Source organism: Schistocerca serialis, chromosome 1 (genome assembly GCF_023864345.2).
Source record: "Schistocerca serialis cubense isolate TAMUIC-IGC-003099 chromosome 1, iqSchSeri2.2, whole genome shotgun sequence".
Classification (NCBI taxonomy): Eukaryota; Metazoa; Arthropoda; class Insecta; order Orthoptera; family Acrididae; genus Schistocerca; species Schistocerca serialis.
The window spans coordinates 587,922,213-587,944,300 of NC_064638.1; positions in this window are offsets into that span (position 1 = coordinate 587,922,213).

The window sequence follows — 22,088 nt, forward strand, 5'->3', positions numbered from 1 at the left end:
GACTAGGTAGCGACAAAACAGTGGGATGATGGGCTCAAATATAGTTATTATACGAACAGTAACGAAACATTTGGAGAAAGGAGAAGAAGAGCATATCAAGAGCCCTGATGGCAAGTCATTAATAAGCAAAGAAGAGAACTCAGAAAGGTGAAAGGAATATATACACATAAAAGAAAATGTTTTCCATCACATCGATTCCGAGAGTTTCCGAATCTGTACAGAAAATTGGAATAGAGATCAACGTAAACATCATTTCCACGCTTTTTATTGTTCACTAAAACCACACATTTCAGGTTGTACCACAATACAGCGAGGCCTTCAGAGGTGGTAGTCCAGATTTCTGTACACACTGGTACATCCACTATCCAGTAGCACATCCTCTTGCATTGATGCATGCTTGTATTTATCCTGGCATACTATCTACAAGATCATCAAGGTACTGTTGGTTCAGATTATCCCGCTCCTCAACAGCGATTCGGCGTGGATCCCTCAGAGTGGTTGGTGCGTCGCGTCGGCCAGGTTGCTTATTACTTAAAGTTCTTGCCCCAGGCTGCCTCCGGTGCTCAACCCCTCAATCACTTGCGTCGCAAAGGGGTACCATTTGTTTGGACTTCTGCCTGTGACCAGGCTTTTCTCCGTTTAAAGGCGATGCTGAAGTCCGGTCCTTGCCTTACTCCATTCTCTCTGGACCGCCCCTTGGTTGTGGCGGCTGATGCGTCGGCATACGGCATAGGGGCCGTCCTCAAACACCGGGATGCCGATGGCTCCGAACAGCCCATCGCTTATGCCTCTAAGACGTTGACCCCAGCACAACGGAACTACTCCCAGATTGAAAAGGAGGCCCTCGCGATCGTGTTCGCCGTCCAAAAATTTTATACCTATCTCTTTGGGGCAAAGTTCACCCTCCTGACAGACCATAAACCCTTGGTTACACTTTTTGGACCCCAATCTCACCTTTCAGAGTGGACGGCTCGAAGTCTGCAGCGCTGGGCGTTGTTTTTCCGTAATTACGCGTACACCATCTGGCATAAGCCCACCACCCACCATGCTAACCTGGACGCTTTGTCACATCTCCCAGCAGGCCCCGATTCTGCCTTAGACCAACAAGAGGTCCTCTGCTTTCACATTGATTCCGCCGGCTGGGATGTGCTGGACGGACTGCCTCTCATGGCTGCTCACGTTGCTGCAGCTACCTGCCGTGACCCTATCTTATGGCGGGTTCTCCACTACGTGGTCCACGTGTGGCCCTCCTATGTTACACAATGGATGCAGTCCAATTTCAGCCCCTGGCGCCACCTGTCCCACAGGCTCTCTGTGGTCAATGTTGTCCTTCTGTTGTGCACGGAGTCAGATGCCCATCGGGTGGTCATCCCTCCGGACTTGCGGGTTCGGGTGCTCAGTTTGTTACACTGTGGGCACTGGGGTATGTCCCATGTGAAAGTTTTGGCTCGCCGGCATGTGTACTGGCCTGGCATCAATGGCGATATTTAGTGCCTGGTCCGTAGGTGCACTGTGTGTGTGCGTCACCAGGCAAGCCCACCTCAGTCGTTTGCACCCTGGCCTGTGCCTCGCCTGCCCTGGGACGGCATCCATATCGATTTTGCGGGCCCGTTTTTGGGGTCTATGTGGTTACTCATCATTGATGCCTACTCCAAATACCCATATGTTGTCCGTATGGCATCCACCACCACGGAGGATACACTCACAGCCCTGGCCCAGGTTCTCACCATTGAGGGCCTGCCTCACACACTGGTCTCCGATAATGGTCCCCAATTCACGGCGTCCTCCTTCCACGACTTCTGTCAGGCCGACGGTATCAAACATATCCATAGACCCCCTTTACACCCTTCAGCCAATCCCGCAGCGTAGAGGCTGGTCCGCACTATTAAACACCAGTTGACGAAGGCGGTCGACACATCTCCAACCACGTCAGCCCTCGGATTGTTTTTGAGCACCTATCACACTAAGCCAATTGACGGATGCAGCCCGGAAGAGCTTCTTCATGGCCGACAGCCCCAGACGCTGCTCCATTTGCTGATGCCATACTCCTCCCGCCCCCACTCCCGGCCATTGCGGCGGTACGCCCCTGGCACGCGCCGTGTGGGCCCATGAGTATGAGAGGAAGGCAGATTGGGATCCCGCTAAGGTCGTCGGGGCCCATGGGCGGCGTGTGACGTCGGTGCAGACGTCGAAAGGGTTGGAGCGCCGCCATCATATTCAGCTCCACCGACGTGCCCCCGCGGGACTCTTGCTGCCGCCTCTTCCCCTACCTCCTTCGGGTGCGGACGTGGTCCTCGAGTCGCCATCCCTGCCTCCAGTTGCATCTCCTCGTGGGCCTGCCGCCGGCCCTCTCCGCCACTGGGTGGATTGGCGGCACCCTCCCCCGCCCTGGACTCTGGATTGGCTGTAATGGATACCTCGGGCGTCCCTTCCTCCCCGCCAATATCAGTTGATGAGCCCGGCTCCTCTTCCCACTGCCTCCCACCTCGCCATCGTCCGGGGCATTTCTGCCCCTTCGTCCAAGTATCAGGGGGGAGGGATCTGGTAGTGCGCGCCATGGAATTTGAATCCCGGCCAGACGTCATGGACGTTAAAGACCCCTAGAGGTTGCACCATCGCGCCATAGGCTGTGGCAGCGCGTGCCTCCTGGCCTGCATTTATTGCGAGGGCGCCACAGTGGAACACGCGGTTCCAGCGGCCAATAGCGGCACCCCCAATAGAGTATTTAGGCGCCTGGCTCTCACTCAGCCAGCAGTCTAATTTTCGTACGTCTCTGGACTCATCGCCTCGCGTTAGACAGCTTGCTTACTTTCTTGTTTTGTGTGTGAGTGGACGTGGTTGTTATGTTTCCTTGTGACTCCATTGTTTCGATCTTCTTGTTGTTCGTTCTGTCCTTCGTTGGTCGTGTCCGTCCTCTCCCATTGTGATGTTGTTCGCTGGCCTCTCCGCGGGTCCCGCCGCGCTTTCCGTAACTTTTACCCCGCGACCGTTCCGGTCGCAGTTACAACAACCGCAAATGCCCAAACTTCATACTTCTCTCTCAAGCCGGCGAACATCGTATATATATCGGCAAGGAAATACCTTCTAAGGGCACAACCCGGATACCAACACTTCCTCGTAGATATTGGCAATGGGGCTGCAAGAGGGATAGTCGATACAACACCTGAGCCAGTGGCTCCAGGCAGAACAGTCTACTAACTCAACGGTGCCACAGCTCAGTTTGTATTCCTTTGCTCCTATTTAATGTTCTCCATTTTATATTATCTCCTCTCATTAATTAAATTCAATGTTTCCTGTGTTAGCCAAAGAATTCTGTTAAACCTTGTCTCTTCAGATATTTGATCCTCTGCTACCTTCACTGTTTCATCTGTCGAAGCTATTTCTTCGCCTTCTACTGTATTCTTTCGCTGTTGTAGTCAATTGTTGCCTAATGCTCCCACTGAAACAGTCAACGACCTCTGGTCCCGTTCATACCAATGAATTGTGGTCGGACCCAACATCTTCCTCTGGAAATGTCGTACAATTTAAAATCGAGTTCTGAACTCTCTGTAATACCATAATATAATCAATCTGAAACCTTCTCGTGTCCATGTCTCTTCCATGAATATAACATTCTTCGAAGATTCTTAAACCAGGTTTTAATGATGATAAAATTATGTTCCGATGCTGAATTCTATCTGGCGGGGTCCGCTTTCGATCATTTCCTTCAGTACATGTTCACCTACAGTTCTACCATCTATCCCATTTTCTACTGCCGAATTCTAGTCCCTCATCGGAATTAAACATTCGTCTCTCTTAACTGTCTAAATAAATCATATATCCCGTCATATAGTCCTTCAGTATCTTCATCTGCGGAGCTAGTTGGCTTAGAATCATGTACTGCAGTGGTGGGTGTTGACGTGGTGTCTGTCTTGGCTATGTTAAGGCTTTCGCTGTACTGTTCATAGTAGCTTAACCGCTCTTCTATTTTATTATCATTATAAAACTTAATCCTGCGTTATCCCTGTTTCATGTTGTATTCGTCGGCCTGCATTCACTTAATCAGAAGACCTGTTGCTCCTGCCATAGAACTTCATTAATTCACGATGTATCTAACTTCAACCTATCCATTTCCTTTTCTAAATTATCTGCTCGATTAAGGGAATTAACATTCCACATGCCGATCTATAGAACGGCAGTTTTTTCCCTCCTGATGACGACATCCTCCTGAGTAATCCCTGCTAGGCGATCCAAATGTGGGACTACTTTACCTCTGGAAAATTTTACATAAGAGGGTGCCATTATCATTTAACCACACATTAGTGCTGCATGTCCTTAGAAAGAAATATGGCTGCTGTTTCCCCATGCTTTCAGCTATTGGCAGTATCAGCAGAGTAAAGTCGTTTTGGTTGATGTTACAAGGCCAGATGAATCTCTCAAACAGGCTGTTGCCCCTCCAACTAATGAAAAGGCATTGCCCCTCTTCAGGAACCAAACGTTTGTCTATCCTCTCAATAGATAGCGGTCAACTGTGGCGGCACGTAGAGCTCTGTATAGGGAAAGTACGCCCAATTTGACAATGACAGCCATTTTGGGCCCACTGTGCAGCTGGTGATACATGTATCACCAGCTGCACAGTGGTCCCAAAATGGCGGCCACTGGCAAGTTGGCCGTAATTTCCCTTGTGGTACGCCTGCCTATACCGCTGAGGCATGTAAGACATCCCACGAAGTCCACAGTTCTAGTTTCTTTATTTCTGTGCTATCAAGTTTGGACTATGTTTGAACTCTGCAACCAATATTTTAGAATCAGGGCTCAGTGGACACCTATTACTAATTACCATTCGCGACAAAAGCCAGATTCAATAATCCATGGCCACAGCTCACAAAACAGTAACATATAACTGGTATACTGAAAAGCGAAAAGCGAAAGGCAGAGTAATATAGTTGGGCTTGTGGTTTTCTGTAAGAACTTGGCGTTAACGTTAATGGTCGTCTCCCAGCACGTCCTGTCACAGCTCGACTGCTATAGTAACAGGGAAGTATATTTAGCTGAAATCTCTACCTCTCTTCCTCTCCCTTTCTTTCTCGCCACATACTCTCTACTCACTTCTGTATGTGACGCAAAAAAGACGTTGTTGTCACTGTAACCGGACCAAAGCCTGCGTTTCAATTAACAATATTCCTTCTGCCCTATGTTTTGTTCACTTGCCCAAATTATGATTTGTTGCCTGTAGATTTAATTCATTTCGCCCCAGTGTCCTGAACAGATTCGAGTCCGTGACTCCAGCTTCGTCGTGTTGCTCGACAACAGTCGCTGCGCACCAGCTTCGTTATGTTTATGCGATCATCAGAAGCCAGTTTTCCAAAGCGGTTAACTGACCGTGAAACGAGACAGTTACCGTTACTTTTAATGAGCAAGGTCTCCGAGCGCTACAGTGCCCGGCTGCAACATGCTAGTATGAACAAATGACAACTGCTGTCCCCGTACAATGAGTTTTCCCGCTGGCAGACAGCGACAAACTATTATTAAGCCATCTAGCTTTTTATGATTCCAGTGTTACAGAAGGTGTAATTAATTATTCTGCTCGCGGTTTATCGTCATCCGTATGTTATGAACGGCAGAAATACGCGTAGTATCATGGCATTTGTGCTAGTTTGGAGCATGAAACATTTCTCCAAGAAGACTGCCACTAAATAATAACAAAGGTCAGGGATATGCCAAAGTGATCATTTATGCAAAGAAAAAGCTGCACCCGTTATTGCCACTCATCGTCGATATCGTGATCATCATGTGTCCTCTTCTGCCCTCTACGGCACGCTGGGTCTCTTTCACGCTTCTTCACTTGATACTATCTTCACCGGTGAGCTCTTTTTGCTTCCATATGACAGTCGAACTTCCAGTAGGCCGTTTTGTTGGAGGTGCATAACGATGAACCATGTGAATATTTTTTTTAAATTACTGCTCTCTGTCTTTTTATATAACCACGCTATTTACGTTCCTCTTCCATTATAATTACTACAGCATCCTCCGGTCCTTTCGAGACTTTGATTCAATTATTTGTCTTGCTAACATATTTTGTTAGCCCTTCCACATCAAGGGGTCCACAGATCGGGACGATGGTTAGCATGTTTAAAATAAAAGTTTCACCAGCACAATTTACAAGTGGCTGCCCGTATTCAGATTTTTGATGGTTCCGTGTCTCAGTCGGTAGAAACGTAATGCTTATAGGATCGCTTTATTGTCCGAATGTCTGTCCAGCTGTTATAATCTCTTTATCTCAGGAATGGGTTGATGTATCAATCTAAAATATATGTTACGTACTGAGGTCTACGTTGCCTTGGCTGTGTAAAATACGGAAGCTTCTAAATTAATGCAAACAGAAGATACCGTCATTTACGTCACGTATTTTAATACTGGTAAATTAACTCGTTATGTTATAGGGTACTTCCCGTTAGACTAGAATGATGAAATTTAGCAAAAACGGAAGGTTAAACATTAGAAACAAGGGAAAAAATCCGAAAACTATAAATTTGCAATTGTATTTTACACAAAACATTTTTTTCGCATTTATTATATGACTGTTCGTTCCTCTTTTGAGATCCATTTTCCTGACGACTGGACAGATTTATAAACTCGAAATTTATGACACATGCCTAAAGTTGTTCAGGCCCTTGGCGGTGTAATGAATGTAAGCTTTTAGGTCAACGAAACCAAAAACTACGGCTATTTAGGTTATATATTTTGATACCGTCAAATGCATTAATGAAAACCTATAGGGTACTTCCCGTTGACCTAGAATCAAGAAATTTAGTAAGAAGTAAGGTTACACACAATAAGTAAAGGAAAAAACTCGAAAACTGTCAATGTTTTGTGACTTAACCCTTCCGGGCTGAGATGCCGTGGTCCATACATAAGACTCTCCCCTGACGTTTCACCTTCCGCAGTCGAAGGCGAAACGTCAGGGGAGAGTCTTATGTAGGGACCACGGCATCGCAGCCCGGGAGTGTTAAGTGATGGCAACACCCGCCGTGACAGCCTTCATTCTATGTTAATTTTTAGTAATGTCGAACAAAAAAATTTTTTTCATTTGTTACAACGTCGAGCTTCAAAATAAAATAATAATTAATTCCGCATTCAGACTGATTGCATCGCAGTGGTAGAAATCAGACATCTGATATTACGTGTTTCTGAATTTATCTATCATGAGATATCGAGGGGCGATTACTAGACGTAGATATAGCGTTTCGTGATGTTTGTGAAACAAACATTCACAGACTAGTCTAGTGGGCTGTCAAAAGCATAACCTTGTGGCACACTTATGCAGTTGGAATCCAGAAATTACCTAAATTTTTAGAACGCTGGGAGCGATATCTTTCTTACATGTTCTTCTTTGCTAATGATTCCGAAGAGATCACGCTTGCTGTTCTTGATGTGGTAATGATGTTATGATATTAACATTTCAGATGTTAAAAGATTTAAATAATTATTCACAGCAAGTTATATACCGTATCTGTGTTTGTACAGTGCCTGCATCTTCACATTGCAAAGAACATGTATGCATGTCTGAACGATATTGTAATGTGAAGATACAGACATTGTGTAAACACAGATATTGTAAGCATCATTCATTTATCCCTGCCTAGATGGACTAAAATGACGATAATACATTTGTCTTGCTGTGATCCAGCTCGACTTGTGCGGACAGTACCTTCTTCTCTGTCGAAATTAGGTTCATTGTGGGAGATCAAAGGCTATTCCTAGAAAAGTTTTTCCTAGAAGTGGGCTTCCTTTGGTTTCACGTTTCAGACCGTGGGCCAACTAGCAAGCTCTTACTTCAAGTCTACACTGCAATACACAAAGACTCTGCAGTTTAAGGACGCAAGATGTTCCCAAAGACGTACCGTTTTCAATGTATTACATGACAAGCATGTCAACAAGTTGCATCATTCCTGCTATCCAATCTCTTTTTTGTGTTGAGCCACTTGTTGTACTTCCTAGCCGGGGAACTTGTAGATATGCGTCTTACTCGAATGCCACCGGTTGAATGTCTGTCTTTTCACTTAAAACAAGGAAAACCATGAATTAATATCACCAAATCGGTAATTCCAACAGACAGCCCACCATACATGATTCAGTTTAGTTTGCGGTATTAGAATGTAAGGAAGGATGGAAGAATGAATTTCTAACTTCCACCTACTCGAGCTCGCTAGAAATGAAATGTGCGCATGGCTCCATTGGCCGAGGAACCTCACCAGGGATGTTCGGGCGTATTGCACATGTCTTTTTGTTTGAAGCCATTTCGGCGGTTTGAGCGTCGATTATGATAAATGATGATGAGGACAACACACACACCCGTCCAGAGTGGATAAAATCTGCAACCAGGCTGGGAATTGGAACCAAGGCCCTGTGATCGAGAGTCAGCAACAGTAACCACAAGATTACGAGATGCTGACGAGATAGCTAGAAGTGAACTCATGTTAGGGGAGGATACGGGTTATTGTTCCATTTTTATAGAAGCTATTCATGTATTTTCCGGAAGTAATTCAGAGAAAACACACTAGGCTCAAATCCGGATTGCTAAGGATTTGTATTCCGCTCTTCCACAATACGACGGAACATGAAACGAAAATGAACCGGCTATCTGCAATAACACTTTTCGTGGCAGAGTAAATCGTGTTCCATGATCGTGACCTTATCTATTTTCAGAATGCCTATTACTGAACTCCTTGACGGCAGAATCGTTGATTTAAAAGCGAGGAACTTGAACCATCTCCGTACTGTCGTCGATATTCATTGAACGTGGCGAGATGCATGAAAGGGCTAGGAAAAGACTCTGGTTCAGCCTATTGTTGTAACATGGACTGAAGTATTAGCACTTGATGCATGGTGGGGCATCACTTCAGTCAGGGGTTATGTCGTATCCTGTGAAGATACATTTAAATTTGCCTGCAAAAATATACATAAGACGTTGGTGGATCTAATGAAATTTGTAATTTTCTCAAACATAGCACGGTGTGAGCAAGGAGCAATCCGAGTGGAGCGGAAGTGTAACACCACTACAGTCAAGAGCTTGAAATTACAACGACTGAAGCGTTGCATCAGCACCGGTCTCGCCGCAGTTCCCGCTGGATGATCGAATTTCATTCCTGTTGGACTTCACTAGCTCCACGCTGTGTGACCGTCTGGGTCTGTTGAGCGCTGTTGACAAGTGGGCAGCACTTAGCCCTTGTGAGGCCAGTTGAGGAGCGGATTAATTCAGAAGTAGCGGCTCCGATGAAAAACACTGACAATGGTCGGGAGAGTGGTCTGGTGACAAAATGCTTCTCGATATCCGCACCTGACAAAGTTTATCTGTTTGTAATGTGGCAACTACGATAAGTAGTGACTAAATATATCTTCCTTTATCTTTCTTTTTACTTATATTTGATAATAATAGTAATAACTAAAAGCTTCACTTAATTTAAAGAGAAGAATACCACGTCATCGATATAGCGACATCAAATAAAATATTTACTCTCTACTCCATTTAGAGTAAGAGGGAGCATTAGAATTGACACTGGGCAGGTGGACTACTGAACGTTACATATGGAAGGCAGCGATTTGCTTAGAGTGGAAAAGCGAGAGTGAAGTAGCGGGAAGTTCTATGAGCGCGGCGTTCGCGAGGGAACACAGAAAACATCTCGATTTGTCTCGAAGGCTATCTGCATAGGTAGACATTTCCAACAGCTTAATATCACGCCGAACGGCTATCCACAAAGGAAATCCCCATACTGGTCTGCTATGCAATGGATCGTGAAATCTCTAAAAGGCATAAAGTAGGTTTTAAAATTAAAATTCTCGGGATAGGTGGGAGTGATTTGTACATTTTGTAATCCTCCATCATGTCACGCAATGTTAGAGGTTGAGGATCACAGAAGGGTTAGTCAGTATCGTTGGACCTCCTGAGGCCTGTTCAGAAGGTATTTATTGTCTTAAAAGCATTGGGTCCAGTCACGTGTATGCGAATATGGTCATCGGTCAGTATTTACCTTATTCCAGAATGAAATTTTCACGCTGCAGCGGAGTGTGTGCTGATTTGGGCAGATTAAAACTGTGTGCTGGACTGAGACTCGAACTCAGGACCTTTGCCTTTCACGGGCAAGTGCTCTACCGTCTGAGCTATCGAAGCTCAACTCACGCCCCGATTGGCTTGGGTAGCACTTGTCTGCGAAAGGCAAAGGTCCCAAGTTTGGGTCTCGGTCTGGCAAACAGTTTTAATATGCCATGAAGTTTCATCTCCCTTGTTGATGATAGCAGCAGTCGTGTACTTTGGAGCAAGTGTAATTACCTTTAAGTGTTTTCTTCTAAAAATAATAATCTGCAGGATATGGTAAAGGTATCAGTACAATTAATGACCCACAACCATTGACCACTTACAAATCGCATAGCGCAGTAAAGCAGAATTCAAATGGTTCAAATGGCTCTGAGCACTATGGGACTTAACTTCTGTGATCATCAGTCCCCTAGAACTTAGAACAACTTAAACCTAACTAACCTAAGGACATCACACACATCCATGCCCGAAGCGGGATTCGAACCTGCGACCGTAGCGGTCACGCGGTTTCAGACTGAAGCGCCTGTAACCGCATGGCCACACCGGCCAGCAAAGCAGAATTCGACCACTTAATAATTAACAGCAGTTATAGGACTCAGATGGAATAAAATCCACCTGAAGTTTAAGAAACTGGAGGAAATCTGAAAAATGAAGTTAGTTTTGAGTGCGTCGTCCAGAATGTCTGATTCATGGGAGTCACTGATTCGAGACAAGAGAGCTGGGACTCTTTGTTAAGAACAGATTGGTTGATACGCCAAAATGCACACCTGATTAACAATCAGTTTGCTGTGTTGCAGGCCTGGCACGGTCGCCATTGGGCTGGTAGGTCTTCCTGCGCGCACCAGATAGCGCTGGCGGGCAGCAGCCAGCTGCGTGAGCAGATAGCGATTACCGATACCGGCGGCGGTATTACCGGCTCCGCGTTTCCAGTACGCGGCGTGGAATAACGGCAGCCGCACGGCCCTAATCCGACGACTACAGCGACACCTCGCAGTTAATTAGTCTCACCTGTCTGCTGGACATGGCTTCCGTTATTTCACACATAAACGGCTGTTGCTCCGCTTATCCCCGCAACACTGGTGATGTAATTAGTACGTCCTACCGGGGGGTGTCCGTGGATTCTACACGCAGCACTCGATGTTGATCACTGTCTCCAATAACTGCACCATCGGCGGGACTTTCCTTTACTAGGTATCAAATTCAGTAGTGATCCATGATTCACTCAGGCGCCGAAGACGCATTACTACATCAGTCTCCCAAAGGTGCCTCCCAAGTTAACTAAATGCTTTCAACTTCAGCAGAAGCCACTTCCTTTCTAGGAAAGCTTGATACAGGATGCTAAATACTGTCGGCCTGTGCTGTGTTCGCGGTGTCTAGTGTAGTTTTTCTCTGAACTGATGTATGTATATAAAGCTAGGAACTTCAGAATGATGTTAGTTAATCGATCACTTACAGCTGCGTAGTTTTCCAAGAAGAGCCGTGGCACCCTATGTGGTTATTTCCTTTGCCTGGTATTAGGTAGCTTATTTAAGCTAGCTCTAGTTGTAATGGTTTTCCATGTTGTAACACCTAAGAAAAGTGTTTCTGTTTTGTTTGGTTTTATGTGACAATCACGAAGGCGACAAGTTATTCCAGAAGTGTGCTGCCGTCACGACAGTGTCAACAGCCGATCGATACTAAAGTCCAGCCATCCCACGGGAGGACGCCTTGGAAGATTTGCCGAGACTTACCATATTCTTAAAATGTCGAAACAAATGATGGAACATAACGCCATAACCACTTCTGTAGAGATAATCAGACTAAGAGCATTAAAATCTGTGTGTTTCATTCAGTCTGTGTCAGTTTAAACTGTTAATAAAGTTAAAGCACTTTAAACTATTTCCGAAGAATACTCCGATTTCACGGGGATCTACAATGGGAAGTTCAATAATTTATGGCTAGATATTCAGGAAAGCTTAATCTTTCAAACTGACAAAGTTAATTCTGCGTGGGAAGATAATACGAGTTTTTGAAAGGAAGAATAGTACTTCATTAATAGAAATACGAGAAATCGAGAATATTGCAATAGCTCATGGCACTGAAATCTCGAGAGACAGTTCATGATGTGTCTTTATTTAGAATACGCTATCAGTCAGTACGTCTGGGAAGTGCTGATTGAGAATCACTTGTAACTAACTTCCTTTAATGTTACATAATCACGGAAGGAGTTTCGGTAGCTGCTAGATATAGTATGCGAAAATAAAGCAACAACATTATGTGTGGATACTGAACCACGAATATTAATAACTGCAGTTCGTAATTAAGTGAAGTTGTGACTGCACAGAAGCTGAAACTCATTATGGGAACACTCATGTAATTCTAAGACGTTTATTTTAAGTTCAGAAGATGAATTACCCAGTTATGATAATCTACAGTTATTTGAAGTGTGACATAGACAGTATTCGTGCCAGAGGGAACGTTTAAAGATCGATAACATATGAAACTTCCTCTTTGAACAATTATACATGACTGTGCTTAAACTGACACACAATATTTTTAGCGCAACGCAATCTGACTTTCAAAAATCCCTACAAAAGAATGGCCCTGACTAACATTAACCTACACGTTTCACAAATCACTTACCTCACCAAAAATCTTCGTTTCTCGAACTACTGCAATACAGCAAGCGCCACTACTGCCAGCTAAATAAGAGATTCAAACTACGGAAGGCACTAACTACTGATAGGCATAGTTAGCAAATGAAAGATTTTAATAGAGAACAAACAATGTATTCACCTTAATAGTCATAATATATATAGCAGTTCATGACATCCAGTCTTACAAATTTCAAAACTCCGTCATCTTTCTCCCCACATCCACCACTGCTGGCGGCTCACATCCAACTGCGCAACGCTACGCGCTGTTAACATCCAGCTGCCACTGCCCCACACTACAATGGCAGACAACAATGCAAACTAGCCACAGACTGCACACAGTACAGCCAGTGATTTTCGTACAGAGCGCTACGTATCGTTGCCAATAATAAAACATAAACAGCCTACTTACATAGCCCCCATGCTCCCCACAAAAAATTTTACAAATTGTTTTGGGCATTGGCCAATAATGATTTGATAAAATTTTTCATAATTACAATAACAAAGAAATCAAATGAACACACTTATTGATACAATGTTGATCAAAAGCTAAAATTTTCTCACAGTCCATAAAGACAGTCCTGATCATGCATCACAGTAAAACTGCCGTTTCTTCTCTCAAAGTCTGAGCAGTAAAAGGCAATGCACTCGGAGGTAGTGGATTTCCATGCAGTCTTGAAGATGTACTGTTGTCCTTCCAACGGAAAGACAGTGCTGACTCTTGACATGCTGACAGGTAATGGCCCACAACAGAGCAAACCCACCGCAGAGCCAGTCGAAGTTTTGAGGAATATAGGTAGGTAGGTCATCACAGAACAGACCACTGCAGTCTTGTTAGAGAAATATGGTATTGGTGGGCCACCAGAGGTGCACTCCCACTGTAGTCCTGGTAGAGATTGTGGTATTGGTGGGCCACCAGAGGTGCAGACCCACTGCTGTCCTTGTAGAAATTATGGTATTGGTGAGTCAGCAAAGGTGTAGACCCACTGTAGTCCTTGTAGAGATGGCCAGCAGCCATCTGCTGCGATTGTGCAGGTGCACAATCACCATCGAAGAGTCTTGCAGACAATATAGCAAGTCCATAACCACCACTTGTGCACTCACAAATTTTTTTTAAATGTCCTTAGAACCAGCAATGCTGTTATCCAGTCCCTTGCTGAATTATTAACACTCGTGCAAACACTATCAGTCCCTACCTCTCTCATATTGTCCATATACTATGACCAATAGAAACGTGTGCAGTGAAATGTAACTTACAAGTTACTTAATTTGATGAACTGGTGTCAATTACAATTTTATAGCGTAAGAATACAATAACAAAGATACAAAATACATCATCAAAGAACATAACAATATAGAAACATTTGTGGTAATACGGGCTTTGTAAAAGAATCGCAATAACATATACATCATTGTTACAGGAATTATGACATAAGTAAATACATAAGAGATCAGAATAACTTTTGAAACATCAACTTCACACATGAGCATTAAAGCAAAACAGAATAAATAATGTCTAAACATCTTTACAAAGTAAATAACATATTATCAGAAAAATTCTACAACGTAACTCTCATGAGATAAACACATAAAGACAGGAAGAACACAAATACCCAAGGGTATACAAACACATAGTGATTTAACACAAGAGGAAAGGGCAGGGTTTGTTTTCAGTGTAACATTTGGCACTGCAGTCCAACCCAAAACTTCATTCCATAGATCTTTCGTCTTATTTCAACATTCCACCAAAAAAATTTTCCATTCTCTTACCTCATCATTTATTTCCAAGAAAATCCTACCTAAACCTGTTGTCCCTAAACCCTACAGTTTTGGTTCATATCCTCTTTCAAAATACTTTTTTGGCCAAACCATTTTCTTATAGCTTCTCAATGCATTTCTTCCAATTCCTCATAGTTAGTTTCTTATATAGTCTACCCCCTCTTAAGCTAACTTAAATCTACTGAGCTCTGATGCTAAACTAAGGGACGAGGCAATGCAACAGCGCTAAACAATTAACACAAACATCAATGACAAAAAATTCAAATTGGCAAAGCAATTCCAATATTACAACTAATTTAAGGCACTGTGCAGCAAACAAGAAAAATAAATCCGTAGTAAAACTGGCTTAACAGCGTAATACACAGTCAAATTCAGTAGCGCTATGCCTGGCACACAGCAGCAGCAAATGCAATAACTTATATCTAAACATGACAAAGCTCAAGCAGAAAAAATATTTCATTAAAGACAACAATGCAGACAAGGGAAATATATATTCACACCTTAATGTCTATGTAATTAAAGTGGTGCACCACAAGAAGTTATTCTACCAAAAAGATTACCAAGTAGTTGAAAAGAAAATTCCGTATGCAATTCCTGTGAAGGGAAATGTCTTTTTATGCTCCTTCGTTTTTTTGAATAGATCATAAAATTATATACTGGATCTGTAGGCATTAAATATTTATATTAGTACATCTATTAAATTTTATTTTAACCAATGCTGCAGTGCAGCTAGAAACTAGATATTAAACAAAATGAGTAAATAAATACATAAAGCAAGCCATATGGCATTTCTCTCAACTAGCAAGACAATAGCCGTGAAATGTTTCTCATCGTTTCATTAGGCATTTTAGTAAATATCATAAATTAAGAGCTCCACAGTATAATCATATGTTTTCAAGTATGAGCATGTCATATTTGCGATGCTTTCTACAAAGGAAAGTCAATAGCGAGGATGATGGCCTCCCTTTTTCTTTCTACCTGTGCCTCTGAAAAGGCACACACTAATGGCTTTTTCTCCAGGCGTCTGACACAGCTGGGTGCCCACGACGCATTACGTGCAGGTGATCACTTAACTTTCTTAAGGAAATATTTACGACAGCAGTTTCCACTACAGTGGCAGTCTCACATAAAAAATTTCACAGGTCGAGAATTTGCGTTGCAAATGTGTAGATACAAAATCTTATGAATATAACAGTGTCCAAAAAATTTTCGCCGGCATTGTGATACATTCACGCTTTTACACACATTTCATAACTCTTAAAGTATGATTCTTGGTTTCCAACATCCTTTTTCACAAGTCAGAGTCCCTAACCACTATTCATTACTCCTTACCTTATTACACATATAAATATTCGTTGACACTTCTTCAATATTTCATCATAACAGATACGTAGCATAATCAAATTCCTCATATAGCATCAGCTTATTGACTATAAACATACCTCAGCAGCATAATACACATCGTCGTCGTAAAAATAACATCATAACACATCAGTCAAATCTCAAAAATGTCGTAGCTTTCTGCAATAATGTCAAAACCTAAAAAATATTCTCTGCTCATTTCAATAGTGTCATCTAACTCAAACGTACTTTAAAATCATGCTCCCTTACCAAATACATCATTCAACGCTCTCATAGTATCACAATGGTTCCGAAAAAATATGAACAATTCACAAAGTACAGACAAAATACAATTTCATAAGTGTGAAGTAAGCCAACTCTGTAATTGCGTAAACATGTGTCACTGACATAGTAAAAAAAATGTTTATCTCTCAGTTAAATGATCAGATACCTGTGTAATTTGTGTGTTAGAGAAATATGGTACCGATGTGTAAAGTTGTATAAGCAAATACCATATTAGCTAGGGCTCCTTGTGCTTGCCAAACACATGGTATACAAAGTAAGTATGTACCCCCCCTGAGGATTAATGTAATTATACCCTCAGGTGTTACAGGTTACAGCAATGGAATGAAATGTATCATGGAAAACACTTGTATCATTGTACTTCAAATATCTTAAAAAATAAATGTTTTAAGTGCGAAATTAATCACTCAAATACGTGTACTGTAGCGCTAAACTGTGCGTCATGTTGTAAGATAATATCTGTGGAAGTCTCGTAGTTATCGTCCTCCGAAAGCTAAGTTCTGCAGAAGTCAATGTACTTACCTCATGATAACAAAAGTGAAATTCTTTGTGTATAGATATCGTAGTTATTACGCTTATTGTTGTGATGAAGAAAGTACTGTACTGTAACGTATTGTTGTGCTATGGAAAAGGCTGTCTCATTGTAGCTATACCACAAAAGTTACTACTAAAACATGTTTTACTTTCCAGAATAAAACAGAAAACTGTGCAGATATAAAACAGAAACACTGCAAAAGCAACATTGTAAATTGTCACTCATTAGTAGCGTCGTGATAAAACCGTGAAGTTGTCACATAAACTAACCACTGTGTCGTCTGGTATCTCACAGAAAGTGCTTTAAATCCAGAATGTATTTTCAAGTAAACCAAAATGTTGCATTAAAATCTCATTAGCAGTACCAGTATATGTTCTAAGTATGTAAGCCTTATAGTCGTTACGTAATCGTGCAACTAACAAGCAAGAATGTACACACACAATAACACTTTGACGTCAGTTCACTATAACAATGCATTCGTAATTTCTGTTTCAATAAGTTCTCTTGGTTCTTGACTGGATATTTAACTTCAAACATTGTTGCATGTTAACAGATTCGAAGTCTGACAAAGCATACTAGTAATGTAAAGTGAAAAATTTTGTAGCAAAAATTAAGTTAAAAAAACAGATTATCTCTCAATAAACAGTTTTACATGTGAAAAGTGGTCCAATTCTTTACCCTTCCTAGTACGCAGAGTTTCAACTTGAATGCAATTATCATGCGGTATACGTCGGTAAGGAATGCTAAAATTTTTCTCAAGGTTAGCATCTATGTTATTTTTCTCTGAGCCAGCCGGTGCACGTGGCTGCCTGCGGTGCGAGTCATTGTCTGCAATCTCTTTGTTGGCGCGCGTCGTTATTAGGATTAGGAGACCTAACTTCTACAAATTCACCTTGCCGAGAGGGTCCTGCCCTGTTTGAAACCCGCCAGTTCTGATGAAATTCAGGTCTGTCGTTACGATTATACCGTCTGTTGTCATGTCGGTAGTTTCTGTAATTAATTTCTTGTCGGTCACGTGGTGGAGAACCTCTCCCTGAGTCGTAACTGCGCGGAGGACCGTTGTGTCTAAAGTTATTCTGTCTTCCTAGATAATAATAGTTCTGGTTGCCATATTGTCTGTTTCTATGATTGTCTCTGTCATTTTCATTACTACGGAAATGCGATCTTTCTCTGTAACTATTATTACTCTGCCAGTGGTTGTCATATGGGTGGTGTCTGTTTTGGTCACGATTTGCGTTGTAAGAATAGACTTGTCGTGTCCAGTTATTGTTTCTGTCGTCACGGAATTGTGACGGATGTGACCTGTAGTGATTGTATTCCTGTTTTCGCATCCCACGACTGCCTGAGTCAATTTCTAATTGTTGTAAGAGTCCCTGAAAAGCTTCAATGTCGCCTTTGCAACGTCCTGCCAAAATAATATTTCTTAAATGTTCAGGCAATTTCATTAAGCAAATGCGGATGAGTTATGAAGGGCTGTATGGGTTTGACAGGTATTGATTCTTCTGCAACTTGTCTTCAAAATATTTGACAAAACTGGAAAATTCAGATTGTTAGAAGTGTTTCATCATCATGATGCTATGTTTTACTCGGTCTTGCGTAGCTTGAGACCAATATGCTGAGAGGAAGGCGTGATAAAATTCTCCTTCACTGTGACAATCGTGAATGACCGATCGCATTCTTACAGCTGGTGCATTCTCTAAGTAGCCACACATAAATTCTAATCTGTGCACTAATGACCAGTTGGGAGGAAAACAATGAGAGAATTGATGGAGCCATGCTTGTGGATGAATGTCGTTGCCAGAATTCTTAAATGTTTTGAATTTACGTGTAGTAATGAACAGCTTATAGTCAAAATCATCATGTCGGCGAGTCGCATGTCGGTCATTGTTACGTCGTTTCGGCGGTTCCATCTCAAAATTCAGTGTACCTTGCCAATTTCTTTAATAATTTCCGAAGTGCCCTGAGTTATTATTTTGTGGCTGTTCCGTATTTCTATGTCCCTCTTCCCGTATTTGAGCGCGAGTGGCCTCTGAAATACGTAATTCTTGTATTACCTGTGTCAGCTGATCTTGTACTTCCCGGATTTCTCTTTGGTGTTGCGTATTAATTTGATTCTGATCTTGTTTCAATTTCCTAACTTGTTCGCACTCTTCTGTGTCATTAAAGACTACCGGTTTTGTCTCATTGAGATTATCATCTACCTTCGTAGATAAATTATTTAGCTGAACCGAAAGTTCAACTACTTTCTCTGATAATGAAGTAATTTCCTCCATGTGTCTTTCTACTGTGTCCTTTAAGTTTTCCTAAGTTTTTGCAAGTTGCGTAACCGAATCGGTAGATGCAACTGAGTCAATTTTAGCTTGAAAAGTCTCATGATTTTCATGAACAATAATTTGCAGTTCTTTTATGGCTGCTTCGTGATTCTGTAATGCATTTTCATGCCGCGAAAAAATAGGTTGAAACTGCTCACAAATTTGTGTTTTTACGTCGTTACAGACTTTTTGACATTTCGATTCGATTTTATGTAACTCAGTAGTTAAATCTTCACGTGTTTGTTCAAGCGTGGTGTGAAGATTATGTTCCATTGCGCCTAACTGTTGCTGTGTTTGTCTCTGGTGTTGTTCCATTGTGTCTAACTTTTGAAGCTTTTGCTGTGTTTGTCTCTGATTTTGTTCCATTGTGTCTAACTTTTGAAGCTTTTGTCCCATTTGTTGCATTAATTGTAATAACAATGCACTGGTGTCTGAAACATGTTCCTCAGTGCTTTTCGGCAGTGAATTTGCACCGGCTACATTCACATTTTGACAAGCGGAAAATGTGTCTTGACTCATTTGAGAAAACGGTGAGAACCCAAGATCTGAGTCTACAGTATTTGCAATATTGTGTTCCGCAATTCCCGATTGAGGCGAGCTGTTGCCGACCGATCGATCGATAATGCTTCCCTGTTCACTACCTGTTTCACTGTCTACACTATTATTTGACGCCCGCTCCATTTCCCTATGCACAGTTACCAAATTACTACTTTGAATGTCTGTTAATGCATTACACAGCGGTGCTGGTAAGCTACGCTCGTCGTCACAATTATTTCTCTGTTTACTTTGGAGCCTAGTGTTACGTTTTTCACACGCCATTATTGTCACAATATTTTACACGATAACACAGAAAATAAGAGAACACATTAACATAGCGCTGAAAATAATATCTAGTTAATTGCAAGCTGCGAAATACTTGGTGCAAATTTACATGCATGCCACACCTGTTTTACTGTACAACAATGAAAGACTGCAACTACAAAGGAGATTCTCTCTGCAATTACGCGCTAGCAATAAACAAAATCTACACTAATTACACAAACTACAAGAAAAAATAAGAAGATTCCAGTGATGTATCCATGGCTAAGGGTCGACATATGAAACGTCCCCCTAGAACAATTATACATGACTGTGCTTCAACTGACACACAATATTTTTAGCGCAACGCAGTCTGTTTTTCAAAAATCCCTACAGAAGAATGGCCCTGACTAACATTAACCTATACGTTTCACAAATCACTTACCTCACCAAAAATCTTCGTTACTCGAACTACTGCAATACAGCAAGCGCCACTACTGCCAGCTAAATAAAAGATTCAAACTACGGAAGGCACTAACTACTGATAGGCATAGTTAGCAAATGAAAGATTTTAATAGAGAACAAACAATGTATTTACCTTAATAGTCATAATATATATAGCAGTTCATGACATCCAGTCTTGCAAATTTCAAAACTCCGCCGTCATTCTCCCCACGTCCACCACTGCTGGCGGCTCATATCCAACTGCGCAACGCTACGCGCTGTTAACATCCAGCTGCCGCTGCCCCACACTACAATGGCAGACAACAATGCAAACTAGCCACAGACTGCACACAGCACAGCCAGTGATTTTCATACAGAGCGCTACGTAACATTGCCAATAAGAAAACATAAACAGCCTACTTACACATTGTGACGGCGGTTTGTTACTCGCAACTTTATATGACCAGGAGTAGGACGATAATTTCGTTTGATTTATATGAGATACAAAAATCTGCAAGACTGAAATGAAGCCATAATTTTAATAAGCTATATCGACGACTTCCGGCGTAAGAAGTCACCCTCATTCTGCCAACGCCCTACTCAAAGAGGGTGGAAAAGCGGACAATAGTTTACGGCATTCTCAGGTCCCTGGGGTGGGAAACTGACCCTAAGAGCGGAAGAATAAGCAATGATCAAGGGCATGAGGATGCAGAAGGCAATGGAAACCAAAGCATTAAAGACACAGCACATGTATACACAGAACAAGTGTCTTGATGATCTCTTCATTGGGAAAAGATTCCGGAATAGTCCCCCATTCGGACCTCCGGAAGGGGACCGCCAAGGGGGAGGAAACCATGACAAAAGATTTAACATACAACATTCCTTCTACGAGTCGGAGCGGGGATATTCAGAACGTTGAACGTGGTAGAGAAGCCAGAAAGTCTGTTAAGGGAAATGGAAAGGCTCTTTCTAGACATGTCGTGGTAGGGCACACTGAAGTGAATTGGGAAGAATACAAGGATCTTTCTTCAGCTGGGTATCGGGAAATATGAAGAGCTGCAGAAAACGGTATTACGTGAGTAGGATTCGTCATAAATAGCAAGGTAGGGCAGAGAATCTGTTACTGTGTACAGTTCAGTGGTAGCGTTGGTCTTATCAGAATCGACAGCAAACCAGCATCAACAACGGTAGTTCAGGTACAGATTCCGACGAAGCAACCTGATGATGAAAACGTAGAGAAAATAGAAGATACTAAAAGGGAAATACAGTACGTAAAGGAAGATAAAATCCAACTGTAGGTGTAGGGGAAGGAGTATAAAAAAGGATACGGGAGTATATAGGCTTATGACAAAGAATATCATAAATTTCAGCAGTCATAGTAATTCTGCAATAAATTTCAACTCCTAATAGCGAATTATCTGTTCAAGAATCAAAAGAGGAGGAGATATATTGGGAAAGGGCCGGGTGATACGCCAAGCTTTCTGTTACAGTACATCATTGTCAGACAGAGATAGAGACTCCGAATTCAGATACTGGATTGGCAGGCATACCCAAGAGCAGATATAGATGCAAATCACAATTTAGTAATCATAAAGAATAGGCTGAAGTCTAAGAGACTAGGCATGAAGAATCAACACGCAAAGAACTGGGATACGGAATTACTAAGGAATGACGAGATACTTTAGAAGTTCTCTAAGGCTTACATGGAAAAACATAGCAAACGATATGTCAGTAGTCTTGCAGTCCCTGCAGGTGAAATTTAGAAAAGTTGGCAGGCAAGTTTGATGTTGTTGAAATGAAACATTGGTAAACAATAGCAATTATTCATATATTGATGATGATTTTACGTAGATAAATACTTTACACAT